This window comes from Miniopterus schreibersii (genome assembly GCF_964146895.1).
Source record: "Miniopterus schreibersii genome assembly, chromosome: 18".
Lineage (NCBI taxonomy): Eukaryota > Metazoa > Chordata > Mammalia > Chiroptera > Miniopteridae > Miniopterus > Miniopterus schreibersii.
In genome coordinates, this window is record NC_138121.1 from 19,237,158 (window position 1) to 19,246,932 (window position 9,775).

Below are 9,775 nucleotides of genomic sequence, written 5' to 3' on the forward strand. Positions count from 1 at the left end.
TGATGCTAACTGGAAGGAGAATTTGGGTCGAGTTGCCCAGACACAGAAACCCCCACCCAGGAAGAGAAGCCTAGGACGGGAAGTTCTGCCAATTCAAAGCCCCCATTTCAGTTGCTTTTAACAAAACTCTCAGACAGCAATCAAGAGCTTCCTGCTTCCTTCTGTTCCTGAGCGTTGACAATTAGTAACAAAGCATCCTGCAAGGGTCCAAGTTCACTTGAATTCCTTCTGCTCCCCCAGCTCTGTTCCTAGTGTCTTCTGGTGTTTGTGCCATTGCTGCCACCGCCCCAGCCCATCCAGACTCCTGAGAATTACTCATCTCCACCTCAAAACTCTGGAATTCCACACCCCAAGAAACATTCAGAGTAACTGCAGGTTGGCTAGGGGTAGAACCAATATCAGCACTTTTGCTGTCCAATTGATTTCCACAGATGGGGGTTGATAGCTCTTAGGGAAATGAAGAGAGAAGGGAGATACAGGTGTGGGGAGCCCTGTCATGTTGGGAAGGATGCATTTGAAGGTAGCAGGAGGCTTGTGGGACGGTGGCCTCAGGTCACTTTGCTCAGGACAACAGACACTAATGTTGACAATAAAGCTAGGCTTTGGGATGAGAACTAGGTTCAGGCAGGGCTGGGACAGGCTGTGGTCAGCTGGCTTGGCTGTACTGGGATTCAGGAGAAGCCTTTAGAATGGGCACAGGCCTGGGCAAGGCCGGAGCAGCTGAGGGATGCCCTGCTGAGACATGAACTGTCCTTGACGGAGCAGAGGGATCAAGAGCAGATGGAGCTCTGGTGTGGCCTAGTTTGTTGGAGCAGCATGCCGTACAATGGAAGGTGACAGGTTCAATTCCCAGTCAGACACATGCCCGGGTTGTGGGTTCCAGCCCTGGTCTGGGCCTCAACAGGAGGCAACCCATGGATGTCTCCACCAACCCCCTTCTCAAGTCAAAAACATATCCTCGGATGAGAATTAAAAAAAAAAAAAAGCAGGTGGAAACACATGACAAGCTAGTGAGGATGCTCAATATGGCGCCCCTGTGGCCCAGGAGGTCCAACACTAATAAAAACATTTACCCCCAGTAGTAGTAATAATAACCACTCTACTGCTATTAGTGATGATGGTGTGTAGGTATGGCTTCCTTGTTTTGCTCTTGGCAGTTTGTTACCACTTTATATGCCCCAACAGTTCAATAGTCAAATAACCCAAGGTAAGTTTATTATTCTTGTGTATAAATGAAGAGACAGGCTCAGAGAGGTTAAGGAATTTGCTCCAGCTACGTGAAATGGTACAATTCTTAAGAGTATTAAAAATGAAGGTTGTATATTATAATCTAGGGCAACCCCTGAAACAAATCATGGAAAGAGGTATATTTAAAAGCAAGTAGGTAAGTTAAAATGGAACCCTAAAAATGTTTTTAACCCAAAAGAAGGCAAAAAGGAGTGGAACAAAGGAAAAGGGGTCCGGGAAAGGGACAAACGGAAAACAAATAGTAAAATGGTACACCTAAAAGTCAACCACATTAATAAAGGCAGAAATTGGCAAATGGATTTTTTTTTTTTTTAAAGACAAGACCAAACTATATGCTCTGTAAGAATCATTTTTTAAAAATATTTTTTTAATTGATTTCAGAGAGGGACAGAGAGGAAGACAGAAACATCAATGAGAGAGAGTCATTGATCGGCTGCCTCCTGCACGATCCCTGCTGGGACTCGAGCCTGCAACCCAGGAATGTGTGCTGACTGGGAATCAAACCTCGATCTCCTGAATCATAGGTTCATACTCATCCACTGAGCCACACCAGCCAGGCAAGAATAATTTTATTTTTTTTAATGCTTACCTGAGGATATTTTTTCCATTGCATTTTAGAGAGTGGAAGGGGGAGGGGGAGAGAGAGAGAGGGAAACATCGATGTGAGAGAGATATATTGATTGGTTGGTTGCCTCTGGCATGCTGCCAGACCCAGGTCGGGGATCGAGCCTCCAACCGAGGTAGGTGCCCTTGGCCGGAATCGAACCCAGGACCCTTCAGTCTGTAGGCCGACACTCTAACCACTGAGCCAAACCCACTAGGGCAAGAATAATTTTTAATATAAAGACATAGACGGGTGGAAAGTAAGTGGATGGGAAGAGTACTGCATGTAACCAGTAAACATAAGAGGCTTGGAGAGGCACTATTAATATCAGGGTAAGTAGACTTCAAGACGGTACTCCCAGAGACAAGGGCAATCAGGCTGATAAAAGGGTCAATTCAAAGAGACAAACATGTATATGACTAATAACAGTTTCAAAACAGACAGAGCAAAAATGGACAGATGTAAAGGGAGGAAAGACAAGCCCACAAGCACAGTGGGACATCAACACCTCTCAGCAACTGACAGAACTAGATGAAAATTCAATAAAGATGGAACATGTGAACACAATTAACCACCTTGATCTAACTGATGGCACACTTGGCCAGCAGCTGCAGAATGCATTCTTTCCAAGTGCCCACAGCACATTCACCAAGACAGCCATGCTGGGCCACACAAGCCTTAATGGGCTTAAAAGGGTTGGAATCATACTGAACGTTCTTTGACCACAACGCAATTCAGCTAGAAGTCAGTAACAAGATAGCTGTAGTCTAAACACCTGCCAGTTGGGGGTTTTTTATTGGGATACAAGTGATTGACAAACTTATGACAGCTGAGACATCCACTTCCAATGCTAATATGAATAAACACATCGCCAGCCACACAACTAAGAGCCAGGCTCCTGTGCTCCCCACCCCTCCACAACTTTCCTTGGTTTTTGAGATCCCAGGTTGACCATTTAGCTGCTTGTTTTTCCCTTAATGTGCTTTAATTCCTGCTCTTTTTAAAATTCACCAATAAAGATTGAACTCTCAAAACCCTAGGTCTCTACTCTCTACCCCAATAACTGCAGAACCCCAGGTCCATACACTCTCTCTACCCACAACCTCAACCTGTGGCCACAGGCCTGCAATGGATCCTCCAGGACCTGAGAGTAATAAACCTTGTGTGTTTTTTCCAAAGTTTCCTCTTGTTCCCGAGGGCCTCTTGCAATGTAATAAGAACCACAAGGGCCAGTCCACCCACAACTCTGGTTCTGAATGTCTGTGGGGGGCTCCCTGCATAAGTGCCTCCAAGTATTTCTAGCCGATGGCATTTCTGTTGATGGGCTGAGACCAGCACAAAACAATTGATGTAGCTGAAACTAGCTTACTGACTGACCAACCCTGGTGGGTAGCACCATCTGGGGAGGGAACACTGCTAGAAGTCTTGTCACACCACTATGCGCTTTCACATATTGCCTCTGTCGTGTGTTGCCTGCGGTAGCCATCCCTAAATTTCACTGCTACCATAGTAACCCAACAGTCTTCCCACAGTCATGTGATCAAGGCCATATGGTCTAACGAGATGATTAGACCACTAATTATAAAGGCCTTAATTGGCATGTACCTACAGATCCTCCATGACTCAAGGCCAAGGAGAGCTAAGGAGGGTAGACTGGCTGTAAGACTATTGTCATCACCTAAGCAGAGGCTCTGGAGAGGCAGGAAATTTAGGTAAAAATCTCCCATAGGTAAAGGGAATCAGAGACCTCCACCTGCGACCATTGAGTGGGTGGGTTGTGCCTGTACTACGTGTCCCAACCCAGACTAGTGAAATAGCCTTGTGACAGGGAACCAATGACACCATGAGGGGAAATGCAGCAGAGGCCTGTGGTCTCTGTGTCACCGCCTCACTCACTGCTATTGCTCTTCCTCCCCTGACTGCTAGCATATCGTGTCTAATCCCTAGCAGGATGTTGCTAAAAAATTAATGGACAAATATGAATGTCCTAAACACCCAGGGCCAGTGCCTAAGAACCCTGAGGACGTGCACCAGCTCCTTGATGCAGAAGCCTCGTGGGGCTGTTCAGGGCCGCAACACACCAACATGCCAAAGCTCTGGTTTGATACTCCAGAGGCCCAGGGGCCTTTCCCAAGGACCTTGTGAGTACTGCACCAGGGGAGGCAGACCCCCATCCCAGAGAGCTCCACTGGGACTCCCTGGGAAGGAAAGCGAGCTCACAGGGATGCCATCCACAAAGTTTTCCATAACAACACACAAGATCAAGGTAACAGGAGAAAATCAGGAAGTAGAAACTGAGATTAGAAACTATACTTTAACTGAAATTCAAACCTTTCTTAAAGATTTCGTGCAGCAACAAAGGAAGGAGGAAACAGTGGTCTTAACTGACACACTAGACAAGATAAATTTGATATTTTCAGAGCATTTCATTCCAAAGCAGCAGAATATACATTCTTTTCAAGTGCACATGGAACATTTTCTAGGATAGACCACAAGTTAGGACACATAACAAGTCTTTTTTATTTTTTATCCTCACCTGAGGATATTTTTTCCTATTTTTCAGAGAGAGTGGAAAGGAGAGAGAAACATCGATGTGAGAGAGACACATCAATTGGTGGCCTCCCACACTCACCCCGACCAGGGCCGGTGATCCAGCCTGCAACAGAGGTACGTGCCCTTGGCCGGAATCAAACCCAGGACCCTTCAAGTCCACAGTCTGATGCTCTAACCACTGAGCAAAACTGACTAGGGCCACAAAACAAGTCTAAATAAATTAAAGAAGATTGAAATCACATCAAGCATTTTCTCTGACTACCATGGTATTAAACGAGAAATCAATTACAAGAAAAAACTGAAAAACACGAACACATGAAGGCTAAATAACATAGTACTAAACGATGAATGGGTTAACAATGAGATCTTGGAGGAAATCGAAAGATACTTTGAGACAAAAATGGAAACACAACAACCCTAAATCTATGGGACACAGTGAAAGCGGTCCTAAGAGGGAAATTCATAGCATTACAGGCCGACCTCAAACAAACAAAACAGAAAAATCTCAAAATAAACTATCTAATCTGCCCTAGCTGATTTGTCTCAGTGGTTAGAGTGATGGCCTGTGGACTGAAAGGTCCTGGGTTCGATTCTAGCCAAGGGCACGTACCTCAGTTGCAGGCTCAATCCCCAGTCCCCGGCCCCAGTCAGGGTGCCTGCAGGAGGCAACCAATCGATGTGTCTCTCTCACATCAATGTTTCTCTCTCTCCTCACCCCCCCAACTCTCACTCTCTCTGAAAACGCAATGGAAAAAAAAAAAAATCCTCCAGTGAGGATTAAAAACAAAAAAAATATCCAAACACAGAATCTAACCTTACACCTATAGAACTAGAAAAAGAACAACAGAGCCCAAAGCAAGTAGAAGGAACTAATAAAAAAAAAAAAGTGGAAATAAACAAAATAGAGTCTACAAAAAATACAAATATGAAACCAAGACCTGGTTCTTTGAAGAGATAAACAAGATTGATAAACCTTTAACCAGACCCATCAAGGGGGGAGGGGGGGGAGAGATGACCCAAATAAATAAAATCAGAAATGAAAGAAAAGTAACAACTGACACCACAGAAATACAAAGAATTATAAGAAAATATTATGAACTATATACCAACAAATTGGACAATCTGGAAGAAATGGATAAATTTCTAGAAACATTCAATATTCCAAAACTGAATCAAGAAGAAACAGAAATCTGAACAGACAGATTACAAGTAGTGAAATCGAAGCAGTAATCAAAAAATTTTCACCAAATAAAAGTCCTGGACCAGATGGTTTCACAGGTGAATTTTACTAAACATTTAAAGAACTAGCAATTAGCCTTCTCAAACTATTCCAAAAAACTCAAGAGGAGGGAAAACTCCCAAGTTCATTTTATGAGGCCAGCATTATCCTAATTCCAAAACCAGATAAAAACACTACAAAGAAAGAAAATTATAAGCCAGTATCCCTGATGAACATTGATACATAAATCCTCAACAAAAATATTAGCAGGCAGGATCCAGCAATACATTAAAAAGATCATACATGTATGTATTCCCAGGAAACCAGTTTAGTACTAAATCCACAAGCCAATTAACATGATACATCACATAAACAAAATGAAGGATAGAAGTTATATGATCATCTCAACATGCAGAAAAAGAACAAGCACCCATTTTTAATAAAAACTCTCAGCAAAGTGGGAACAGAGGGAACATATCTCAACATAATAAAGGCTATATATGACAGATCCACAGCTAACATCAGACTCAATGTGGGGGAAAACTAAAAGCATTTCCATTAAGGTTAGGAACAAGACAAGGATGTCTATTTCCACCACTCTTATTCAACATAGTACTGGAATCAGACAAGAAGAAATAAAAGGCATCCAAATTGGAAAGGAAGAAATAAAACTGTCATTATTTGCAGATGACATGATACTGTATATACTGTACATAGAAAACCCCAAAGATCCCACCAAAAAACTACTAGAACATACAATAAAGTATCAGGAAACAGAAAAATTCAGCAATCAGTTGCATTTTTATACACCAAGAATGAACTGTCAGAAACGTAAACTAAGAAAACAATCCCATTTACAATTGCATAAAAAATACCTAGGAATAAATTTAGCCAAGGAGGTAAAGGCCTGTACCTGGAAAATTATAAGACACTGAAGAAAGAAACTGAAGATACAAATAAATGGAAGCATATACCATGCTCATGGATAAGAAAAATTAACATTGTAAAAATGTCCACTACCGAAAGCAATCTACAGATTTAACACATTTCCCATCAAAGTACCAGTGGTGTATTTCACAGAACTAGAACAAACAATCCAAAAATTTATATGGAATCACAAAAGACCCTGACTAGCCCCAGCAATCTTGAGAAAGACGAATAAACTCGAAGGTATGCTACCTGTTATCAAACTATATTTCAAGGCCATAGTAATCAAACATCATGGTACTGGCATAAAAACAGACATAGAGCAATGAAACAGAATAGAGATCCCAGAAATAAACCCATGCCTATATGGTCAATTAATATTTGACAAAGGAAGCATGATATACAATGAGGTAAAGACAGTCTATTCAATAAATGGTGTTGGAAAAATTGGACAGATACATGCAAAAAAAATGAAACCAGGCCACCTTCTTACACCATACACAAGAATAAACTCAAAATGGATTAAAGATTTAAATGTAAGACTTGAAACCATAAAACTCCTAGAAGAAAATATAGGCAGTAAAATCTGATATTTTTCTTAGCAATATTTTTTCTCACATATCTCCTCAGGTAACGGAAACAAAAGGAAAAAAAATGGGACTACATCAAACTAAAAAGATTTTGCATAGCAGAGGAAACAAAAAGACAACCTACTGAATGGGTGAACATATTTGCCAATGATACATCTGATGAGGGGTTAATATCCCAAATTTATAAAGAACTCATTCAACTCAACACCAACAAAACCTAAAACAATTGTGGGCAAAGCACCTGAATAGACACTTCTCCAAAGAGGCCAAGAGACATATGAAAAGATGCTCAACATGCTAATCATCAGAGAGATGCAAATTAAAACCACAATTAGGTATTACCTCATACCTGTCAGAATGGCTATCATCAATAAATCCACAAACAACAAGTGCTGGTGAGGGTGTGGAGAAAAGGAAACCCTGGTGCACTGTTGGTGGGAACGCAGACTGGTGCAGACACTGTGGACAGCAGTGTGGAGGTTCCTTATGAAATTAAAAATGGAGCTGCCTTATGACCCAGCGATTTCACTTCTGTGTTCATTGCAGCATGATTTACAATAGCCAAGATACGAAAGCAACCCAAGGGCCTGTCAATAGATGAGTGGATAAAATAGTGGTGGCACATACATACAATGGAATATGACTCAGCCATAAAACAGAAGAAAATCTTACCTTTTGCGACAGCATGGATGGACCTAGAGGGTATTACGCTCCGTGAAAAAAGACAGAGAAAGACAAATGCCATGTGATTTCACTTATATGTGGAATCTGAAGAACAATATAAATCAACAAACAAAACAGTCTCCCTGTGAAAGGTGCCCTCCCTGCCCCAGGAGGGCTAAGACAACCTTATCACTAGAGCTAAGAGATGCAGGACCCAAGAGCCTGCATAATCAAACCTTGTTGCCCCTTTATTAATTTACTACCCAAGCCTGAACTTTCTTCAGATTCCTCACTAATAAATACTCAAACCTTGCTTAGATTCCTTTGTGATAACCTCTAAATTTGGGGGGTCCTATCAATTCTTCAAATTTATTGTTTGTTTTTCCTAAAAAGATATAAAATACTAGCTGGTTCATCATTTCTCTGAGCATCACCTGTGATCTCCTGCGCACAAATGTTAAATTGTTTTTTCTTCCCCCCGGTTAATCTGGTTTTGTGTCAATTGTATTATGAGCCCAGCCGTAACAATTTAAAAAGTGTGGGGGATTCTCCCCCTCCCAGGAGGCTCTTTTAAAAACTGAGGCCCCACCGAGGACTGCACCTCTCCAGGTTCCCACAATGTCCTGGGCCACAGACGCCTCCCAGCGAAAGCACTGCCGCCCCTGATGCTCCTTGGTGAAATGGAAATGGAACCTTCAGGAGAGGGCTGATCCAGCCGTCAAAGGCCTTTCCGGATTAGGATTATGGAAGAATGTGGCTTCCCTATGCCCCAGAGCCTTGAGGAAGTGATAGAGGTGGCCTTGCGTCCTCCCAGTCCAGCTCCTTGGGGAGCCCCCAGGGGCCAGCTGTCTGAGATGAGCAGGCGGATGGTGCTGCCTGGAGGGCCACGCATCGTGCCTCAGCCAGTTCTCCAGTGGAGGAGGGCACGCCCAGCTCAGCCAGCTGGTGGTGCTTTAAGCTGTTCACCCAGCCTTAAAGAGGCCATAAACAGGGCCTCCCCTTTGCTACAGATTCCTGGGCTGTTCTAACAGCCTTGTGGTTTGGCCTGGCCAATGGCTAAGGGACAGTTTCTTCATACAAGGCAAGCCCATCTGGTGTTTGGAAGAATTAGGGGCCCCAGTTCCTGTCGTTGTTCCTCGCGGTTCCACACACACTAACCGCTCTACACCAGGAGCCATTTTCAACAAGATCACTGACTCCCTCACTGAGCCCACTGCACACTGCCCAGGCCAGGCCCTTCCCGCCAGCCAGCGGTCCTTCATTCTGCCCCAGGGTTGCCGGATGCTATTCGCCATCCACATAACTCTGGAGGGCAGCTCCCAGCTGCCACTCGTGCTGGTGACTGCAGCCCCCTGGCCCCTGTTATCTCAGGTGCCCAGCACATGGCATCTCAGCTTTGTAGTGGCCCCTTCCCTAACCCCTACCCCTGCCCTAGAGAGGGGAGCCTCAGGTGAACTTCTTAGCCACGCTGGGGCCCCTCTCACCAGCACAGACCTCCCTGCTTAGGCAGATGGGCGCATTGTCCAGGCCTTCCGGGGAAACAGGTGTTCCGCCTTGCATAGCTTATCCACTCTACCATGCCCACTTCTCTGAGCCTCATTCCACCGCCTCACACAGCATTCTGTTATCTCTGCCTCATTTAATGTGGCCCATTACATGATCCTGGAACATGCTGTCCCCATCCCCCTGGGGCCTGGCCAGGGTGTTAAAACCTACACCCTGGGTGAGTGTGCCCAAATTAATAAACTCTCCCTTATCCTTCTTAGGTTCTGCCCCTCCCTTGATTGAGCACTCTCAGCCTCCAGTCCCCATCATGCTCTCCTGGCCCGGCCAGCACCTGCTGCCTGACCCTGCAGCTCCCTTGGCAGGGACTCTCTTTCCTCTCATTCCAGGCCCCACACACCATCATGGCCAGGAGCAGAGACATGGGGGCGGATGCAGGGGTGCCCGCTATCCTGTGGGGCCATGAGC